The 23,389-nt window shown below is 41.4% G+C and overlaps 1 protein-coding gene across 1 annotated transcript in view; it reads left to right on the top strand.

Moving 5' to 3' along the window:
* The window catches only part of LOC308594608 (uncharacterized protein), a 182,191-nt gene that overhangs the window by 112,886 nt on the left and 45,916 nt on the right, over positions 1-23,389 (top strand). The gene's annotated exons all lie outside the window — the stretch shown is intronic.

Below are 23,389 nucleotides of genomic sequence, written 5' to 3'. Positions count from 1 at the left end.
AGAAAAATCTAACAAATGAAGAAAAAGGAATATTTCAGAATGAAACAGGTTTGGAGATAGTTTAAAAAGTGAAGTATTTGGGGGTGAACTTGACAGCGAAAAATCTGAACTTATTCAAAGACAATTATGACAAATGTTGGATAGAAGTTAAGAAAGATCTAGACATATGGTCAAGGTTGAAACTCTCCTTGTTAGGCAGAATTGCTGTTATCAAAATGAATGTATTGCCTAGAATGTTATTCTTGTTTCAGACACTACAAATAATAGACAAGATGGACTGTTTTAAGAGGTGGCAGAAAGATATATCGAAATTTGTCTGGCAGGGCAAAAAGCCAAGAATAAAATTTAAGACACTAACAGATGCAAAAGATAGAGGGGGTTTTGCCCTGCCGGACTTAAGACTCTATTATGAATCAGCAGCGTTTTGCTGGCTGAAAGACTGGCTGCTCCTCGAGAATACAGACATTTTGGACCTTGAGGGGTTTGATACCAGATTTGGCTGGCATGCATATATATGGTATGACAAGGTAAAACTGCACAAAGGTTTTAAGAACCATGTGGTAAGAAAAGCTTTGTATAATGTCTGGATAAGGTATAAAGATTTGCTTGAAAGTAGAACCCCTAGATGGCTGTCACCAATGGAGGCAAAGGAAGTGAAAAAATTGAATATGGATTCTAATTGGCCTAAATATTGTGAAATGATAGAACATGATGGTGAAAAAGTAAAATTGCAGAGTTTTGAGAAATTGAAGTTTAAGGTGAGAGATTGGTTACATTACCGACAGATAAATGAAGTATTTAAACAGGACAGAAAGAAAGGCTTCCAAGTGGAGAAATCAAAACTAGAAACAGAACTGTTAGAACCCAATACTAAAAATTTGTCAAGAATGTATAATTTGCTGTTGAAATGGAATACTCAAGATGAAACGGTGAAATCCAGTATGATTAAATGGGCACAGGATATAGGGCATGACATTGAGCTTGCTGACTGGGAGCAGTTATGGACCACAGGTGTTAAGTTTACGGCATGCAATGCCTTAAGAGAAAACATTATGAAAATGATCTACAGGTGGTACATGACTCCGTCTAAGTTAGCAAAGATCTATCATTTGCCCAATAATAAATGTTGGAAGTGTAACGAAACGGAGGGAACTTTCTATCACCTTTGGTGGACCTGCCCGAGGATTAAGGCTTTCTGGGAAATGATCTATAATGAAATTAAAAAAGTTCTGAAGAGAACCTTTAATAAGAAGCCAGAAGCATTTCTCCTGGGTATGGTGGGCCAAATGGTGCCAAAGAAGGATAGAACTTTTTTTATGTATGCCACAACAGCAGCAAGAATTCTTCTAGCAAAGTATTGGAAGACACAAGATCTACCCACGTTGGAAGAATAGCAGACGAAGGTGATTGACTATATGGGACTGGCAGAGATGACCGGCAGAATTCGGGACCGAGGGAAAGAGGCGGTGGACGAAGACTGGAACAAATTTAAAGTTTATCTTAAAAACTGTTGTAACTTGGAGAATTAGAGGATCAGGGTTATAAGAGATAAAGAACTACAGTTGTTTTAAAACCTTTTATGGAAGTTAAATTTACGAGTTAGAAATAAGTATAATACATAAGGGTTGCTGAAAAATCATGAAACAAGAATGCAGAAAAGGGGTGGTATGGGGAAGTCGTTTTTGTGTTTACTTATGTTTTTGTTTTTGTGATTCCTTTTTTATTTATGGAAAACTAATAAAAATCTATTTTTTTAAAAAAAACAAAGTTGTAATTTTTACATAGACAAAGCAACACGGGGGTCAGCCTGTTTCTGAGACACCAGATATGCAAGAGTTAATACCTTTCTCTACCCCTCCTTTCACTTATCTCAGACCTTAGTGATCTAAAAATCTCAGCTGACTGTAAAGCATATTGAACAAACAAGGTGTCATCATCACGGAACGAAATGTATTTCTGATGCTCACAGATGGCAGGTTCTAGTTACTGCTTCTTAATTCTCACCTTTTAATTGCCCCAAATGTTTGCCAGTACTGTAGCAGCATGCTACAGCATCTGGGCTCCAATAGCCTCTAGGGATTTGTACAGAAATACACTGTCGGCGAGAGATTACATACCTTTGTGCACATCCAAAGTAACATACACATACATGATGGCAACTTACCCATATTTGAATACCACTGATTACAGCGCAACCCTCTGTAAAACCTCTCAGAAATAAGTCACATTGTTTTCAACTGAGTCAGCTTCCATGCAGGCATAATGTCTGCATCCAGATGTAGCTGTGCACCATAGACGCTGCCTAGGAGGGGCCCGGGGGACTGAGGCCCCCAAAATTTTCAAGAAGGGGGCCACTCCCCAATCCATAATAATTTTCATTTCTTTATTTATACTTTTCAAGTTCATACATTTCACTAATTTTATACATTTCACTATTTTTACAATCATTTTGACATTTCAGAACTTCCTTCCCCCTCTTTCGGCGGTTCCTTAAATTTATTTTTAATATCTTCTGCATATCCAAATTAACTTAATTTGCCCCTTTTATTTGTCTACTTTAAATATATACTCTTATAAAACTGCAGGTTATTACCATAAACCTGCCAATATTTTTATATGTTTATAATTTATCTGTAAATATTCAATAAACCATTTCTATTCTTTTATATTTAAAAAATGGTATCATGATTTCTTATTCTTCTGGTATGTTTCCCATTTCTGCATATTCCATAAGTTTTTGTAGCCATTCTTCCTTTGCTGGGACTTCTGCTTCTTTCCATTTTGGGGCGAGTAACATTCTTGCCGCTGTAGTCACATACATGAATAAGTTTCTATACATTTTAGGTATAAAATGTTTCCTTCCTGTTGGATTGGCCACACTGCAGATCTGTGTCTATGTCAGGTGTGGGGAAACTTGGTTCCTCCATTTGTTGTTGAATTACATCTCCCTTCATCCCTGGCTATTGGTCATGCTTACTGGGTGTGCTGGTCCCAAGGGTTAACCGTGCGGCAAGGTCTGAGTCCAGTCCAAGGTCAAGGATGCGGTATGGAGGCAGTCTGTCAAAGCTGAAGCTGGGTCCAAGGCAGGGAGTCGGGTGTGGTCAGGAACTCTGGCAGAAGAGCAGGACAGGGTGCAGGCAGGAACAGGCTACCAACAATGTTGCTCCCGCAACCTGGGACTGGGCCTGGCTGGCTTTTATTGGCCCCGAGGCATAGGGCAGTCCGAGTCCACAGGTGACTCGTCTCTCCTGGCCTGGAGGCGAGCACTCCTCCTGCGGAATCTTAGTTCGCTCCGCCTCTCTGCCCTGAGCCTCTGCAGCTCAGGAGAAGCTGGAGGGTTACCGGACCCAGAGGCAATGTCAGCTTCCCCTGACGGGGCTGAGAGTGGAGCACCTGCAGGCAATGGGTCCTCCATCACCTCAGGAGCCAGAGCAGACTCAGCTGGTGCCTGCACCTGAGGATCCAGCACAGGTGAGAACCCTTCAGGCTCAAGCCCCAGCCCCGGCTCAGCTGGTTCTGGAGGTAGGGACTCCTGTGCAGGCTGGGATTCCTCAGGTTCAGCCTCTGAGTTCACATCCCAGGCCATCACACTAGGGCTGATGAGACAAAGCTTCCCCACACCTGGTCTAGGTGGTAAAAATAAATAAGTCAAAACATATTTCTAAATCATACTTTTTCTTGACACCCTAGTGATAGTCAGCAAAAAAAAAAAAAGAATAAAAAATAGAACCACCTTTTTGAAATAACCACCGTAGTGATATTCAGCAAAAAAAGGTGGTTTTTCCCTGCCCCATTTGCCAACAAGGTACAAAATATTTTAAAGAAATTCTCAAGGGCTTTGAGAGTGAGACAGAAACTCAGAAGCCTCTTTTGGAGGGAAATAAAACTTTCAGGAAACTGGTGGGAAGATGTGGCCACAGCACTAACACACATCCAGTCATGATAATGATCTGTGCCACAAAACTGCACATCAGCTCTTGTTGATAAGTGTCTTGAACATCTGAGGAGAGTTGGTGGAAATACAATGAAAGGTTTCACACATCCCTACCCAAAATGAATGACAATAATTAGCATAATTGTGAAGAGGTGGGGATAAAAGGAAGACAACATTCAGCTGCTATGCCGTGCTTGTGAATCGTGACATTTTGAATATTTTTGATCGAAAGAATGACTCACTTGATACAATTTGAAAGAATAGCTCAACTTCTCTCTCTCACAATCCCTTATCACTTTTCTTTCTTTCTTTCTTTGAGCCTCTGGGAACCAATTAATTGATTAAAACAGTAATTTCAGTTCATCATGCATGCCAGACTTTACTGTACTTACCTTCAGGAATATCACACAGTCACCTTTCATCTGGCAAAAAGAAATCCTCACTGTTATTATGACTGTTATAATATCCCTTACAATGGGCAGAAAAGATGAGAAATGCAGGCTTATGTTTTATCCAGAATTATAGTCAGAGCTAAGAGAGAACTGCTAGCTAAAGGAATAAATCCCTTCTGATCCGTGAACTGGGATAGGATAGAAACTTCGGGCTTTTTCAAAAGAGCCAGGGAAAGGATCCTCTAGTATCTCTACTAGGACAAACCATATTCCTTCCAGGCATATGCTGATTAAGCTTTTTCAGGTTTAGAGGAACACTGATAATAACATTGATAATAACCACTGGCTACAATCTTTATATCACTAGTTCTAGATCAGTCCTAGATCAGTCAGTGGAATTTCAGAGCGTTTACAGTGGAGTAAAAGGTCTAAGCATTGTGGCTCAATACATGACTAAGCCATTTTTCACCTTCTCACCCCTTGCCTTTTCCTGTAAGACCTATTGCAGTCGTTAAGAGTCGTCAACAGGCTCATCTCAGCTATCTGCCAATCTCCCATTCCCACCACCCTTCTGAGTATTACCCCTCCCCACCTTCTCACTATATAGAAGGATCTGGCAACTTCTGTTTCAGTGTATCTGAAGAAGTGTGCATGCACACGAAAGCTCATACCAAGAACTAACTTAGTTGGTCTTTAAGGTGCTACTGGAAGGAATTTTTTTATTTTGACTATGGCAGACCAACATGGCTACCTATCTGTAACTGGCTCAATACATTTTGTATTTAAAATCCCATGCATGCCACAGTAGAATGGTTAATTCATAGATTTTCTCCATTAATTTCACCCCATAGAAGACATGCCAATTTAGATCATAATGCTACTTTGCTGTAAGCTCATATCTCAAGGGCTGAACTCATAACTGGTCATCACACTGACCAGTCATAAACCCAAGAAGAGTTTGCATGAGCTGACCCTCAGGTAGACCAAGTAGAGCTCACTATAAAGAGTATGTTTGCCCCTTTGGTCCCAGTCAGTTAAGGAGAATAAAGGGGACCACATCAAAATGAAACACTTTTAGGTTTACAAAGTTAGAAATATCATAGCATGTCCTAAGTCAATGCCCCCCCCCCCCGGAACTGATATTAGAAGTTTTCTTTTCAAAATAACAATGAAGTTCCTGGAAACACCATTTTAAAAGCTTTTGAGTAGATGAGGTAGGAAATGTGCTCCTCGGAGCCAAATAGATGAGGTTATCAGATTAATCTCCAGGGAAGCAATTCTTAGCAAGTGACTACTGAAAAGATTCTCCAACTCCAACTCCTCCTCCTCCTCCTCCTCCTCCTCCTCCTCCTCCTCCTCTTCTTCTTCTTCTTCTAACAAGCTTTATTGAAATTTTTAAAAATTACCAAGCATAAAATGTTGTCTTCCAGGAAAAATGCATATACAGATGTTAAGTATTGTATGAAGTCATCTACATGGCATCAAAACAGACCTGGGTAAACTTTTACATTACAGACTAAATTCACATAAAGTGAATTACAGACTAAAGTGTTAAGAGCATTTCTCGATAGTCGCTGCTGTGACTGAAACAGAAAGGAGATTACTATACTTCTCTATCCTCTTCCTACTCTTCCTCCTCCTCCTTCTTCAGGAAAATACCAACAAACGGCTTCATGGTAGGTTTTCAAGGAACATTTCGTGATCAAGGGGAGGAAAAGTAAACCTGGGTCAGCCCGGAAGGTTTAATTAACTATTAAAGCAGAGAATGTGACTACTAGCTTTATTTCTCATTCTTCTAGATTTCTTTATTTTTTTTAATAATCCCAGTTGTGATTCATAATGTTAAATTATTTAGGGCAGGGCCTCCCTTCTCCCTTATGTCACATAAATGGTTTTGTGTAATAATGCTAACAGTGAAAAACTTGTGGTATACTAACAATGGAAGCCTTTGTTCTCCAGATATTTTGCATCACAACTCCCATTTGCCCCAGCTGTAATGGTCCTACTGACTGAAGCTGATGGGTATTGGAGTATAAAACACTTGGCATGCAGAGGGTTGGCAAAGACTGAGCAAGACCGCTGGATTTGGGAGGATGTATTGAAACTATGCGCATATTGCAGTCGGAGTTTAATGCATTAGTTTACTGGTTATAGGACTTCCGGGTTAGCGCCATCGGCTAATGGCGGATTCCCTCCGAGCTCCAGAGGGAATCGGCTCCGCAGGATTTGGGTCTTGCCGCTGCGGCGACGTGGGGACCCTTAAAAATCACAGGCGGCGAAGCCTGTGAACCTGGTGACTCGGCGGGCACCATTTGCGCCCCCCGACCAGTGAAGGAGCCTTTTTAAAGGCTTCAGAACGGGGGACGGGGTGAGTGGCGCGGTGCTGAGAGTCGACTGCTTCTCCTGCGGAGTGAAGCCGCATGCCATGGTCAGAGAGCGCTGACTTCTTCTTGTGAACAATTGGATTTTAAGGTAGCAACCCGTGAGTAGTACGGAAATTGGATTTGTAAAGAATTTTTTTTTTTAATTAGGCATGATCGGGGAAGGCGCAAACAGGAAGTCCGTCTCCCCGTCTTGTAAATAATCTAAAGCAAGGACCAGCTAACTAAGGTCGAGAGGATTTTTTCTTTTTATTGGGTAAAAGACATTAATTTCACGATTTGGCAGTTTAAGTAATCTTACTGGAGGATAAGAGCTAATTTTCGGAGCTGAAGTGCCACCCCCCCGGACCCGGGAGTGATCCGCAAGAGAGCCTGTTGAAGAGATATTAAAGAGTTTGACAGCTGTCAAATTAGCTGTCAAGACGGAAAAAGTGAACTTTGTTTTTTATTGTCTCTGCTGGTTATATTCGTTACAATTTGGCTATATTTTGTTGAGAACAAGGAAGAACTGACACAAACTAACTTGATTTTTGGATTTGAACTGGAAGGAATACTAAGTAACCAAAATCCCTCTAGAGGGGGTTTTGGGACATCACAAGAATGGCTGAAGAAGGGAAAATTCAAGCTAAATTGGACAGAGTTTTTTTTTTTCTCTTGGGAAAGTTACAAGGCCAAATTGATGTTTTGGCTACCAACGTTGCAACTCTGGACTTAAGAGTAAGCAAGTTCATTGAATTTGATAAGGATTTGATCCGGGAAGTTCATGCAGCTGGACAAGAGGAGAAATTTGAGAACTTTGAGAGTGCGGAGAAAGAGACACATGTTATTTTTGAGGAAAAGGAAGGAGGAGATGTAATGTTGCAGATGACAAAGGAGAGCCAGAGGCCTGACATGATGATGAAAATTTGGTCCGAATTGGAGATTGAAGAATGGAGAGATCTCCTTATGTGGAGATCTGAAGACCCAAGGATTACAAATCTAATTAAGGTGAAAGTTGGAGCTTTGGGGACATTTGGACTTGAAAGGAGTAAGAAACAAGATTTGGGCTTCACCTTTAAGTATGGAGGTCTGGCTGGAAGAAACATTGTCCCCATTGGGCCAGAGCACCTCCGAGATCTGGTGTTTAATATTAAGGACTACCAAAAAAAACCAACAGAGAGGAACTGAGAGACAATTAAGAGCCTCGGACGTGAGATCTCCAGGCTGATAGCAGATTAAGACCGATGGACATTTGTTGGGGATTGAAACCGGGAAAGGGGACGGGGTGGGGTTTGGGGATCCAAAGCGTGCATAATCATAATTCGTCTTTTTCTTTTTATTCTGTTTGGTTATTAGTATGAAAAGTGGGAAATTCGTGGAAGGGAATTTGGGTCGACTTTAGAAAAAGGATTTAAGAATGAGTACTGATGTATAAATTTTGATGTTTATAAGGTAAAATTGGTTTTTTAAGTTAATTAAATATAAGAAGGTTAAAAATTGGGGATAAGAACTTGTTGAACTAACAATTTGAATTGGAATATAAGAAGGGGAGGTGTGGGGAAGTCAGGGAAATATAGAAAAATAAGGATTGTAAACTGTATATGTTTTTAATTTTTCTTTTGTTTTTTCTTTTTGGCTTTTTAATGTATTAAAATGGAAAATTCTCAATAAATATCTATTAAAAAAAATAGTTTACTGGTTATAATGCTGGGGCTTCTCTCCTGATTTCTAGTTTTCCTTTTACATTGCAGTATCGGTTGTATTATGGAACTTACTGTGGCTTTTTCATCAACAGACTGCCATGCTGTGCTAAATTTTAAATGGTGAGAAAGGACTTTATGCTGGTATACCTCCCCAGATTTTATCACTTGAGTGACAAAATGAAAAACATGGAGAAATTATAACTCAAAACTCCCACATTTTTCTAAGTTTGCAGGGTTACAAATGTATTTTTCTTGGACACAATGAATATGGAATTAAGTGCTACATTCCACCAGATTCCTTAAGATTTCTAGAACTGGCTTTTATGTCATGTGAAAGTTCACATAAAACACAAACGTTAACAAGATAGAAAATGTTTTGTTGTTGTTGTTCAGTCATTTAGTCACGTCCGACTGTTCGTGACCCCATGGACCAGAGCACGCCAGGCCCTCCTGTCTTCCACTGCCTTCCGCAGTTTGGTCAAACTCATGTTGGTAGCTTCGAGAACACCGTCCAACCATCACGTCCTCTGTTATCTCACAGGATTGTTCTGGTAATAAAATAAGGTAGCCTCTGTATATGTCACCCTGGACTCCTTGGAGGAAGAATGGGTTAAACAAACTATTAAGAATCATGTACACTACCAATACACTTCCAATACTTTCTTCCTAAAAGGGGGCCCTGAGCAACTCACAACGTTAAAATTCCCTAAACAATTCAAAATACTATACTGCATTACAGACAGAAATTAAAACCAGCAGTATGAAAACCTTCATAATATAAGAAACTTCCTAATACAAAACATTTGGCCAAAACACAATAGTCCTATGTTCTCACTGCAACACTGTTACATCTGAAGTACCTATAGACCCTAGATTTCACAAATGGGAACTGGTGTGGTTTGCACGATTTCAGCATGCAAGCGAGGGTTCACAAAATGATGGATTACTCATCCCAGAAACGTGAACTGCAGATCTCTCACAGCAGGAAGTTGAAACCTGGCAACTCAGAGTCTTGGTCAGTTGCTAAAGCTCAGTGATGTTGAACAAGCAAGTTGCTTAGGATCTCTCTATGAGAGCAGAGACCGGAAAGTTTACTGAACCATGTTAAGGGCTAAAAAGAAGCGGAGACCACATTGTTTGTTGTTTATGAGCAATGTGTTACTTTGTATACTGTAACATTTATTTGTAACTATTTTAAGACTGTTTCCAGTAAAGCTTAGAAATTCATTTTTGTGGCCAAGAGCTAATTCATTTTCTACTCTGCACAAGGTGCAGATCAGTGATTCTGCTTGCAGCTACTGAGAGCAGGGAATTACCAGGGTAGCATGCAGGAATACAGTGTTTGGAGTTGTGGAGTCACAGAATCAGTATTTTCTCCAAAAAAGGTGCAGAACAAATGTGATAATATTTCAAATATATTTTGCTTGTCCAGTCAGAACTTATTTTGCAGAGGCCTATCAGAATGATCCATGCTTCAACTTTCTAAACCATGGCTGTTTCACTTTGCAGCAAAGCTCCTGAACTGCTTAGACATCTGGCTTCTGCCTCCTGGTCTTGATGGGTTTCATTCCCTCCCAAAAGCCATTCAAAATCAAGGCAATCTTTTTTTTATGACTGACACAGACATTGACTGTATCTACTGCCTCTATTTGGTTTCACAAAGTCATTTGCCGATAGATCACCACAGTCTTCAATCATGTGGATAGTGGCATTTTTGAAAGATCCACTTATCTGCTATCTATTCTACTAAATTAATGGCATTAGTTACAAAGCTTCTGGCTGGAAGGTTTGGGGAATATGGCCTTAGTAGAGCATTAAGGGTTCTACCCTATACATGGCAATATTTCACATATCCACTAAGTATGTTCATTGCATTTTCCCTTCTTGCAGGATGATCACTCATTTGTTTGAAAATCAATAGTTGCTTCATTTCTATTTCAGGCTCCTGTTACTTGTCTTAAGGCACTCAGCATCCATGGATGGGAGCTGCCTTATCTGTAGGACTGAAAATATAAAGGCTTTGAAAGCCAAGGAGATTTCATGTTAAAATAATTAGTAGTCAATTTCTTTGTGAGAATAAACTGGGAAGTGGTAAGTGAATGTGAAATCAATCAGCAGGAGGGGAAATTAATCAGCAAAGTTTCCCTGAAAAGAAGAAATTATTTATAGTTCTTACAGCTTCTATGCACATGTCTTTGGGTTAGGAAAGAAAGAAAGAAAGCTTTTGAGCCTTTAAAATGGAAGCTTCATCAATTTGGCAACTAGTCATTCCAGGGGAACATCTCAGCTCAAGGCCCCAAGCATAGGTGGACAGCTGTGGGCCTTCAATGCTACTAACATTAAAATCCTTCCCTGTTCAGAAGCTCTTGTGCATAAAACCCACAGTCTGGAGATATCTAATTTGTCTAATGTTTTGCTCCTGTGCTATCAGTGTTCAAACAGTTTGTCTGGTGTTCTGCCCTCACTAAGTGCCTGGCCAAGCTGATGTTGTTGTTGTTGTTTAGTCATTTAGTCGTGTCCAACTCTTCGTGTCCCCATGGACCAGAGCACGCCAGGCACTCCTGTCTTCCACTGCCTCCCACAGTTTGGTCAAACTCATGCTGGTAGCTTCGAGAACAGTATCCAACCATCTTGTCCTCTGTCGTCCCTTTCTCCTTGTGCCCTCCATCTTTCCCAACATCAGGGTCTTTTCCAAGGAGTCTTCTCTTCTCGTGAGGTGGCCAAAGTATTGGAGCCTCAGCTTCAGGATCGGCCAAGCTGATACCTGGCTTTTTACCCAAACACAGCCATTTCAAACTGGGGTGGAGCTAACATTTTAATCATCGTAAATATATTATGTAATAATTGACACAACTCTGTCCCAAGTTACTGTACTGAGTGTCATATTAGCCCAGACCTTGCTAACAATCACTGAATTTTACTTATTTAGAAGCTGATTCATATGGACTTTTTCAGCTGGCTGATGTACTTCAAGGTTATTATTTCAATGACTATGAAACAGAACACTAGGCACAAACTAGCCCAAGCTAAGTGCCAGGGACTTTTCATGACCAACTGACCTGTCAGACAAAATACAAAATACACAATGAGGATGCAATGAGGTTGAGGGAACATTCTTTCATATGTGGGGACCTGTAAAAGGGTCAAAGTGTATTGGGAAATGATATATAACAAATTGAAATATATATATATATATATATATATATATATATGCAGGTTTTGGTGTTTTCGGGTATCTTCCCGTGTAAGAGTTGGGGTGTCTAGGCCTAGACACCCCAACTCTTACACGGGAAGATACCCGAAAACACCAAAACCTGCATTCCTATACCTGTGAAAATCTACGAAAGCAAATATATATATATATATATATATATATATATATATATATATATATATATATATATATATTAAAGTACCTTTCCAAAAAAACCAGAGTCCTTTTTTGTTTGGAATAATTCAGAAGGAAATTCCCAGGTGTCAAGAAAGGTTATTTATGTATGCCACCACTCCGGTCCATGTTTTGTTAGCCCCAAAATGGAAATCGAGCGAGGTCCCAACTAAAGAAGAATGGCAACTTAAGCTGACGGAATATGAGCAGTTGTGGACTTAGCATATAGAATAAGAAAACAAGAAGAACATACATTTAGAGAAGATTGGAAAATGTTTATTGAATATATGGTGGGAAATCGTGTACACTTGAAAACATTGGCAGCATTAAGATAAATTCAACAGTGTAAATAAGTTTTGATGGATGTAATAATGGAATACTGAATGGTTTAGTTTATGTAAAATATGTAGGGATTTATGATATGCAAAATGAACCATGGAAAGGTACCACTTGCAAAGTAATAAATTTCCTCTATAGATCAACCAGGTATTGTCAGAAAAATTTAATAAGTTGGAATACATGGCACATCTGGCATTTTTAAGTTCCATCATTATGGTTAGCATGGGGTGGTATTCAGCTAAGTTTTATTCAGTGTAGACCCACTGAAATTAATGAACATGACTGTTGGGTCCATTAATTTCAATAGGACCACTCTGAGTAACATGTAGTTCAATACCAATCATCACTTTGCTAATGCTTGATTTGCTTGAGTCCCCTGACTAGATTTTAAATCAGCTTCACTCAAAGGCTGCTTTCAAAACATTGGCAGTGCTTGAAAAAAATGTTGTAGTTACCTATTTTCTCCTAAGTAAGGTAGAAAAGGCTAAGTGAAAGAGCAATTTCCTCAATGAGTTCCCCCTCAAATGTGTAAATATGACCCTAGAAATCAGACTCTGCCAACCTGGAGACCTGATTAGTAGATTTTCAACCCTCTTCCCTTGAGTCTTCAAGGATTAAAAAAAAAATGTGGTTTATACTGTCACTCATTTGGAAATCATTCTCCCTCTTGATGTGTGATCCGTGTGGCTGCATAACATTTTGGGATCTCTCTTTAGGACTGTCTATATTTTTCAATATTTAAGAACTGAAGTGGTTTATTTCATTGTTATGTCTAATTCTCTTATATCCTTTTTCTATAATTTTAAAGCCATACATTGGAACCTGATTGCTCATCCGTCCATAGTCTATGGAGAAGTAGGGAGACAACAAACTGTAATCTACCCAATAGGGACCAAGAGAGTTTGCTGAGATTTCTTCCTATCCCAGGTGAAAAAATCCCAGAAGTTGAAGTTCTCTCACCACTAGCAGCCAGTTCTGGGATGAAAAGGTGGCAGCAAACCCCACAGCCAAGAAATGATGCATGAAGCCAAATTGACACAGCATCAGGCTAATAATATCCCTTTCTCTCTCCCAAAAGTGTTCATTACTGTTCAAAAAGTATGTGTTGAAGCGCAGAATACAAAATAAACTGGAACATTAGGGATTTTTTAATTGCATAATGAAATTCAAAATCACATAGGTTTTTTGCTTGTTAATAGTGCAAGATGGTTCTTCAATTCTTTTTCTTTTTAACCCAAACCTAAAAAACATGCTAAGGGACGCGGGTGGCACTGTGGTCTAAACCAAAGAGCCTAGGGCTTGCCGATCAGAAGGTCGGTGGTTCGAATCCTCGTGATGGGGTGAGCTCCTGTTGCTCAGTCCCTGCTCCTGCCAACCTAGCAGTTTGAAAGCATGTCAAAGTGCAAGTAGATAAATAGGTACCGCTCCAGCGGGAAGGTAAACGGCGTTTCCGTGTGTTGCTCTGGTTCGCCAGAAGCTGCTTAGTCATGCTGGCCACATGACCCAGAAGTTGCACGCCAGCTCCCTCGGCCAATAAAGCGAGAAGAGTACCTCAACCCCAAAGTCGTCCGTGACTGATCCTAACGGTCAGGGGTCCTTTTACCTTTACCTTTAAAAAACAATGTTAGTAACATTAAAGTGCAAGTTTGTGGGGCTGCATTTAATTCCAGTTTCAATGTGCCCTTGAGCTTCACTATCTATAGTACTTTTGGAATATATTTTCTAGATACTCTTTAAGCAAAGATTAATGCTACAGTGCTTGACTTGACAATCATGCAGAGTCAATTTCAAGGAACTTATTATGCGCTGTAACACTTTGCACATGGAAATTGCAGCAAGTTGCTGAGTCCTCAGAAGCCTGTCAGCACAACCAGGCATTTGATCTAAGGCAAATGCTGCCAGGCTGAAGTAATGTTACCCTAGTTTGATATGGAATATAAATAAGAGTACACTTGATCTAAAAATAAGAACAACGGCATGAGATTTGCATTGAACTTTCCCATGCATGAATACTATAGTCTGTCTGGGGAAAGTGAGGAGAAAGGCAGACTTTGTATTTTTCTATATTTATTTGAAGTTTTAATGCAAAAGAATTCAGCTCAGAAAAAAAGAAGCTACAAAGCACTGCAGGGAAGAAAGATTTGCCCAAGCTTTAGAACATATGATTCTAGAATATCCACATCCCCCTTCCTCTGAGGGACAAGCATCATTACACAGCAGGCTTGGTTAGGAATAGGTCGTCTGTGGTCAACACAGATCCAAACTTGAATAACTGCAGAATCAGGAAGGAGTGAGTAGCTGCTGGACCAAGAGTCAGGTCATTAGCCAGGACTGCAATACCTCAAGGACTGTCTCTTTCCGTATGAACCTACCCAGACCCTAAGATCATCTTATGAGGCCCTCCTTCGTGTGCCTCCTCCTCGAGAGGTCTGGAAGGTGGCAACACGAGAACAGGGCCTTCTCTGCAGTGGCTCCCCATCTGTGGAATGCTCTCCCCAGGGACGTTCGCTTGGCACCTTCATCACACACCTTTAGGCACCAGGCAAAAACGTTCCTTTTTAACCAGGCCTTTGGTCAATCTGTTTGACATCCTATACCCTTTTAAAATGTGGCTCTTTTCTGGTGTGTGTGTGTGTGTGTGTGTGTGTGTGTGTATGTGTGTGTGATTCGGTTGTTGCTTTTATTCTGATTACATATGCTGCGATCTATTCTGCGAACTGCCCTGAGACCTCCAGGTATAGGGTATATAAACTCAATTAATAATAATAATAATAATAATAGCCAGAAACTGGCTGTTAGAATGGCCATGTATCCTACTTTTCTCTGTTTGAAGAAGTCCTCTGTTTAACATACTATCTGGCCCCAGTCCAATTTAATGATAGTGACATTATCCTGAAAATATGGAGAATTTCTTCCACCTTCTAATACATAAACAGGGAATATGTCACCCCAATTTTTGCAGCCAGCAAATGGGACTACAGAAGTGGGGCAACTTTTTCAGCCTAGCTGTAGTCCAAAAAATATTTGGAAACTTATATTCAGGATGCAAGCAAGCCCCTCTAGTTGACCTACCTAACAGCAGCTTTTTCCTCTTTCTTTTCCTTGGGGCTACTGAGATGCTGGAGCCATAGCAAGCAGGGACACTGACATTAGTGGCCCCTTCAGGTGTGTTTCTGTTTCAAGGCATGGAAGGCATGAAGAGCAATCTTTGAGGACCAATGCCAAGTCTCTCATTAAAACCAATGGTTCCTCCCCAAGAAGTGAACAAGTGTGGAATCAGAGAATTCCTTCCTTCCTTTTTCTCTTCTTCTTCATAGGGGCAGCCTGGCAGAGTGCTGAAGTTAATTAGACATTCATTTTTTACTCTTCAGAGGCTTGAAACATGTTGTGATTAGCTATAGCTGTTATTCTATAATTAATTGAAAAAAAACCTTTAAACTCTTTTATAGACCTTGTGCCCACAGTTACGCTGTGAGGATTCCTTCCCCCACCCCAAGTATTCAGTTTGATTGCCTCTCCCAGACTTTGGGTTATGGGGGTGGCTATTTCTGCAGCTTTGCTTTTTCATTTTTATTCATCAGGTGGGTTCAAACTATTAGTTATGAAACTAATCTCACAGCGCCCTGACTCATACAGAAATAGCCCAGGGGAGAAGTTGGACCATCTATTTTTCACTTACCTGTAAATAATAACCACATGACTTGGGGCTCCCCTGTGAATGGTCAGTTGCGTGGGGGCCCCATTCACATGGTCGGTTGAACAAATGGGGACCGCCGTGGAATCAGGTTATCTTATTTCCATGTTGCCTTTATTTATTTATTTATTTACGGCTATTAGCCCATAAAATATGTACAAACATAAAAGGACAGAGGCATAAAGACCGATATATTCGGCACCAGAAGGAGAACATCACGATGCAAGGGTGGGTCATTGAGCAGAGCCAAATAACAGCTTGGGGCCCGGGGAGCTCCAAGGGACGGATCGCAGAAAAAGGAAAACTGAAGACGAGATCCGACATGCACTCTCATCATAACTGTCCGATTAGTTTTGGTGATGTTGTTGTTTTTTAGTGGTTTTTGTGTGTGAGATAACCGCGTTCAGGAATCTCGCCACCTGCAGAGTTACAGAGGGATCTGTGTCCTGCAAAAGTAGTGTGGCATGTGACTCAACAGGCCTGCCAACCAAGCGCAATAAAACAGGACCCAGGAATTTAGTCCTGGCTATGCTATGTAGGGGACAGTTGAACATCATGTTGCCTTTTGGCCTATAAGTCCCCTCCGTGGCTCACAAAGGGTAAAGCATGTTCTCCCTCATGGAGAGCACGTGTTGCGGCGGGGGCCAACAAGACAACTCACTGTTGCTAGGCAAATGGTTTGGCCATATTTAAGCAGGGTCGGGCTGTGACTGGGGAAATTTAGATGTTGCCATTTATTGATTGACAGCCCTATTTGTTAAATACATTGCACGCAGTGACGAACTTCCTCTTTTTGCTGCGTGCTTCGGATCACCCGCCCTCCCTTCCCTAATGTTAGGCTGTTTGTTTGACCTTGCTATGCCTGTCATTGGGTCGTCTGTTTGGGGCAGGGGCCCGGTAGGAATTTTGTCCATTTGGCTGATTGGCTGGTGCCATTTGGTTTTTGCCTACTGCGTAGCAAATCGTCACATCTTGTAAGGTTGCGGTTAGGCATTGGTTTGGGAATTGGTTGGTGGAGGGGTATGGATTTGGCTGTGCCTGCCCCTCCAAAATGCTGCTGCTGCTGCTGCAAGGGTTTTGCATTAAAGGAACCCAGGGGCTCCCCATGCTTTTTCCGAAACCCCCTGGCAAGGGGCTAGGGCCACGCAAGCCCCTGGGAGCATTCTGGGGAGAGGTGAGGCATGGTTCCCAGTCCCGTCTCTCTCCCCAGGTGACTTACCCTTGCTGACTTCGCGGGGGGGGGGGGGCGAATGTCAGAGTTGTCCCCGTGCGGGGTCAGTTAGTGCTACCAATGCCTAAGCAACCACTCACATTGCTGTAATTTGAATAAAGTTGTGGCCAAAATTAGGCCAAAAACCTTAAACAAAAATTAAGTGTTAATTGTGTTTTTCTTTGAGGTGTCTTGGGGACCTCGACGCGCAATACCATTTGATAGTATTAGAACAAGGCAACAAAATATAACTGACAACAAATGTAAAACAGCAGGATGTCAACAGAAGCATAGAGCTGGAAGGGACCCTGCAGGAATATGCAACTGTCCAACACGGGGATCAAACTTGCAACCTTAGCATTATCATCACCCTGCTCTAGCCAACTGAGCTATCCACAAAAGGGCATCGTTTCAAAACTAAAACCCAAAGTCACCTGCCTTTCCACTGACAGGCATGGCCAAACATGGCCCTCCAGATGTTTTGGGACTACAACTCCCATCATCCCTAGCTAACAGGACCACTGGTCAGGGATGATGGGAATTGTAGTCCAACAACAGCTGAAAGGCTAAGTTTGGCCATGCCTGGCCTAAGAGGAAAAAAATGTTCCCAGCAAATGGTTAGGAAATATTGGTCAAATTGTGTGGTGAAAGGGAGGGTCTCATACCATGCTATTTCATCAGTGCTTCCCAGTGAACAAAGATATTTATATTTTACCCATTATTTATGTATATTGGGTTGGATCCAGACTGTTAGTCATACATGCCCCATTGTTTTTACAGTGGTACCTCGGGTTACAGATGCTTCAGGTTACAGACGCTTCAGGTTATAGACTCCACTAACCCAGAAATAGTACTTGGGTTAAGAACTTTGCTTCAGGATGAGAACAGAATTCGTGCTCCGGCGGTGTGGCGGCAGTGGGAGGCCCCATTATCTAAAGTGGTACCTCAGGTTAAGAACAGTTTCAGGTTAAGAACGGACCTCCAGAATGAATTAAGTTCTTAACCCGAGGTACCACTGTAATTAGAACTAACATAATTTGGACCAAGGCCATTTCATTTGTCTCCTACCTTTCCTCCATGGAGTTTAGGGGAGTGGACTTGATTCTCCCCCCCCCCCCCATTTTTACCTCATAACAATGGATTGGTCCAAAGTCATCCAGTCATCGAATGTGAATTCTAACTGGTGTCCTCACTGCTCCCCATCTTAGCTCTTGCTGCCATTTGCACGATCTGGGGATATTTTGTACTCAGGTTTCTATCTGCCATAGCAGTTTGCCACCATGAAGCCATTGTATCAGTGGGCTCATAGAGCACAGTTTCTGTTGGCATTTGAACATCGGTACATTTCCCAGCACAATTCAAAGTGTTGGTGTTGACCTTTAAAGCCCTAAACAGCCTTGGCCCAGTATACCTGAAGGAGCGTCTCCACCCCCATCGTTCTGCCCGGATGCTGAGGTCCAGCGCCGAGGGCCTTCTGGTGGTTCCCTCATTGCGAGAAGCAAAGCTACAGGGAACCAGGCAGAGGGCCTTCTCGGTAGTGGCACCCTCCCAGTGGAACACCCTCCCATCAGATGTCAAAGAGATAAAAAACTACCTGACATTCAGAAGACGTCTTAAGTTCAGGGAAGTTTTTAATGTATGACATATTAGTGTACAGTGGTGCCTCACAAGACGAAATTAATTGGTTCCGCAAGTTTTTTCTTCTTGCGAGTTTTTCGTCTTGCGAAGCACGGTTTCCCATAAGAATGCATTGAAAATCAATTAATGTGTCCCTAGGGAAACCGCTTGCCAGGCTGGAGGTGCGGAGAAGGGCTTTTCTCCGCACCGCAAGCCTTCAGGACAGGTACGGGAACAGAGGGGAAGGCGTGCAGCGCTTTCCCTCTGTTCCCGGGGCTTGCGTGGGAGGAGGGTTTTTCCTCCCCGCCGCCAACATTCAGAACAGCATTCTGAATGTTGGCGGTGGGAAGGAAAACCCTCCTCCCACCCCAAGTCTTCAGGAAAGCCATCCGATGCCGCGCGGCGGGAGGAGGCGTTCCCCCCTGCCCGGCATCGGAGCTTCGTTCCGATGCCGCGCGGCGGGAGGAGGCGTTCCCCCCCCCACCCGGCATCGGAGCTTCGTTCCGATGCCGCGCGGCGGGAGGAGGCGTTTCCCCCCCCCCCCCGCCCGGCATCGGAGCTTCGTTCCGATGCCGCGCGGCGGGAGGAGGCGTTCCCCCCCACCCGCCCGGCATGGGAGCTTCGTTCCGATGCCGCGCGGCGGGAGGAGGCGTTCCCCCCCCCGCCCGGCATCGGAGCAAAAACAGACTGACCTCAGCATAACACTCAAAACGGAAGTGTGGCACTCAAATCAGAAGCATAACACTCAAATCGTGAAGGTGATAGACTATATGGGATTGGCAGAAATGACCGGCAGAATCCGAGACCAGGGAAAAGAGACGGCGGAAGAAGATTGGAAGAAATTTAAGAACTATCTTAAGAAACATTGTAAAATTAATGAGTGTTAGAATGATGCAATTTTAGAAATTAAGTGGATTACAGCTGTAAAGATTGAGTTAAAAGAAAAGAAAGGTCAATAATTATATAAAATTAAGGGTGAGGATTTGCTGAACTGAATATTTGAAATTGGAATGCAGAAAGGGAAGGTATGAGGAGGTCGGGGAAGTAAGCTTTAAGAAAATAAGGATTTGAAATTATACATGTTTTTTCTCGTATGTGTGTTTGTTTGTATTGTTGTGTTTGATTATATAATTTGTGAAACTTTAATAAATATTTTATATATAAAAAAACCACTCAAATCGGAAGAGTTCGGCTTCTGAAAAGAGTTTGCAAAGGAACATTTACTTCTGAGTTTGCAGTGTTTGGGTTCCAAATTGTTTGAGTAACTAGGCATTTGAGAACCAAGGTACCACTGTATGCATCCTATTGTATGCTTAGATTTTAAAAATAATAAAGGGAATCGCAATTGTTAAAAAGAAAGAAAAGGCTGCGTTTAAATTTCAATTGGACAAAATTTATCATTCTTGTTCTGCAGCTGGGATGAACTCATCTGTCCTTGAGCCAGACTATGCCTGGGTATGTGTAAAAGAACAAATGTTTTATCCCTGCTCCCTGTCTTGTGAAAGTGTCCTGCTGCCTTTCCTCCTGCTGTTTGCTTCTTTCCTACCCAGGACGGATGGTTGGGATAAGGAATCTGCTGCAATGGCTTCCTGCCCACAGTTCCTGCTGCGGCCACTGCTGTCCGTGTACTATTTCAACACTATCTCAGAATGGGGGACTTCTTGTCTCTGCTAAGTTCTTCTTTCCACAAAATTTGTCCAATTCTCTATGTGGCACAGCCTCCAAAAGAAAAAAGAAATAAAAGAAAGAGAAAGTTCCAGTTAGGCCTTCCCACCACAACTAACATGAATTAATCCATTTAAAAAGTAACAGTATTCACTGAGAAGTCAAATGAATTGAAGCCTTCATTTCAGTGTGAGCAACCAAATCTCATAGCCTCCAATATTTCTCCAGTGAAAATAGGGAGAACGCAGGTGGCGCTGTGGTCTAAACCACTGAGCTTTGGGCTTGCCGATCAGAAGGTCGGCGGTTCGAATCCCTGCGACGGGGTGAGCTTCCGTTGCTCGGTCCCAGCTCCTGCCAACCTAGCAGTTCAAAAGCATGTCAAAGTGCAAGTAGATAAATAGGTACCAATCCGGCGGGAAGGTAAACGGCATTTCCGTGTGCTGCTCTGGTTCGCCAGAAGCGGCTTAGTCATGCTGGCCACATGCACCAACTCCCTCAGCCAGTAAAGCGAGATGAGCGCCGCAACCCCAGAGTCGGTCAGGACTGGACCTAACGGTCAGGGGTCACTTTACCTTTACCTATTCAATAATAATAATAATAATAACAACAACAACAACAACAACAACAACAACAACAACAACAACAACAACAATAATAATAATAATGTTATTATTTACACCCTGCCCATCTGACTGGGTTGCCCCAGCCTCTCTGGTTGGCTTCCAACGTATATAAAAACACAACAAAATATTTAAAATTTTTAAAAAGGCCCTATACAGGGTTGCATTCACATGTCTTCTAAAGGTTGTATAGTTACTTATCTCCTTGACTCAGGGTTCAGATAACTCCATACCCTCCAATATTTCTCTGATGACAATAGCTGATCTACCTGTCGATCACGGTTGACCAGCTGGACATTGCTGTTCTAGATCATAGGACAATTCTGGTTGATGCAAGTTTTGGCCCCAATCTCTGTCCTGTGAGGTATGTCTCTTTAACTGAGTTATTGTCTTTATTTCTAATGGTCTCCCCCCTCACTGCCATAATTACTGACCCAATTCTAAATGGCTGGGTTTATTTTAACACCAGTATGAGCTTATTTTATTCTGCTCAGAATCATGATTCAAAGAAATTTGGCTTCTGCAATAAAATATGCTACACTTTTTTCCTCCCAGATCTGCTGATATTAATTCTGCTCACCTTTCAGTCAAAAACTTCAAATCTCAGGTGTTTTGTGTTATGCTGTGTCTGGCTAGACTGCATCTAATTCTGCCTGTCACTTGATTAAATGTAGCCTACTGAGGAGTAAATTTCAAAGATACATTTTGCTGGTATGACCAGAAGTGAGGCAGAGAACTGTAAGAACTAGGTACTTATAAAAAAAAAATTCTGCAAATTGTTTTCTGGCGACTGGTGCTGACTGTTCATGCATGTCTACTCATATAATCACTTGAGGACCTGGAATGAACTGAATGGTGAGGTAGGGGATGGGGATTCAGAATTGATATATCTCCTGAAAAGTCTGCTTCTGGGCAGAACAAATTCACTAGAGATCTGAAAGATCAGAGTTGATCATTGAGGCCAATTAAACGAATTACTGTAGAAGAACAGAAGATAATTCATGAGTGACATCTAATCTATTCTAATTTAATTGCACAAAAACTTAATGTGGGTAAAGCTTTAGTGTCTCGCATGTGTTGGGTTAGTGAACAGCATTCAGGGAAATGATCATTTATATTTGATTTTCAGGTTTGCATGATACTATTGATATTGGCTCTCTTTTACTAATGGATATGGTTCATAGCTTCGGAGGATTCTTACGTTATTTTCTCCAGGCATATAGACTCACACTCGTATTCAAAAAGGTGTGTGAAATGAAATGTAAGAGGAGGAAAGCATATATAATCTGATCCAATATTACTTATCAGAAAATTGATTCCCTTGTGACCATTCATTCATATGAAGGCCTCACTTTTGTGATTGTTGCCTTTGCTTTGTTTGCAGAAGAAAAGGCACACAAACTGGGCTTCTGCTCACATGGAGGACTCAGTTAACACAGAAAAAGATATGTGAGAAAACAGGAAACAAAGGAACTGGATTTGGGACAACTTCCATTCTGATACAATTTCAGCAAACCTAAAGGAGGACAATTTTAAAACCCTCTAGCAATGGTATTTAATGTCTTATAAATTGAATTAATATATAAGTTAGGATCAGATAAATGTTAGAGATGTGGATTCAATAAAGCAAATTATATGCATATCTTTTAGAATTGTTCTCAAATAGAAATATTCTGAATATCCATTCAGACAAATATCTCTGATATGTTAGGATACCTGGAACCTAAAACATATCTGCTTGGTTATCTAAAAGATGTTATTCCTGAAAATGATCAATAAATAGTGTTCAACCTTATAACGACTGCTAAGATTATAACAGCTTAAAAATTGGGGGGGGGGGGAGAGATTATCGCCTATCATATCTGAATGGATTGAGAAAACTTGGTCTATAGTAACTATGATTAACCTAACGTATTACAAAAGAATACATATAAACCAGTCTCACAGGTTTATGGAAAAATGGGCATTTTCTGTAATGTTTTGTACCAAGTTCAGCAATAATGTCCAACTGTAAACTGCTTTCAACCTACTCTGGTGGCATTTCTTAATCTTTGGCATTTCTTATCTTTGGCTGCTTTTGTTTATTAATAAAATAAAATTTATATGAATCACACACACACATACAGTAAATACTATATGCATGCTTGGAGGAGAGGACCACTCATCTACCATGTTGTTGGAGTGCAACCTCAGTGTATGAATTGCTGCCACCTGTAGAATTAAATCTGTGATGGTCCATTCATAAAACCAAATCATCATCATCAGCGTGTGCAAAACATCCTTTGATAGTCTGCAGACAGAGACTTTTAGAAGTGGTGAGAAATCAAGTAGGTGTTCAGGTTTTTTAAAAATGTATTTATCCAGGTTTTAAATTAGTTCTGCATTTAAATATCTTTGCAGTCCTGCATTCTGCACTAACTTCATGTATACACCTGTATCCAGCACCAGACAAAGTTTTCGAACAGTT

Source organism: Podarcis bocagei, assembly GCF_964188305.1.
Source record: "Podarcis bocagei genome assembly, chromosome: 9".
NCBI lineage: Eukaryota > Metazoa > Chordata > Lepidosauria > Squamata > Lacertidae > Podarcis > Podarcis bocagei.
The sequence above is the reverse complement of the archived record's forward strand: the minus strand, read 5'-3'. Positions and strand labels throughout refer to the sequence as shown.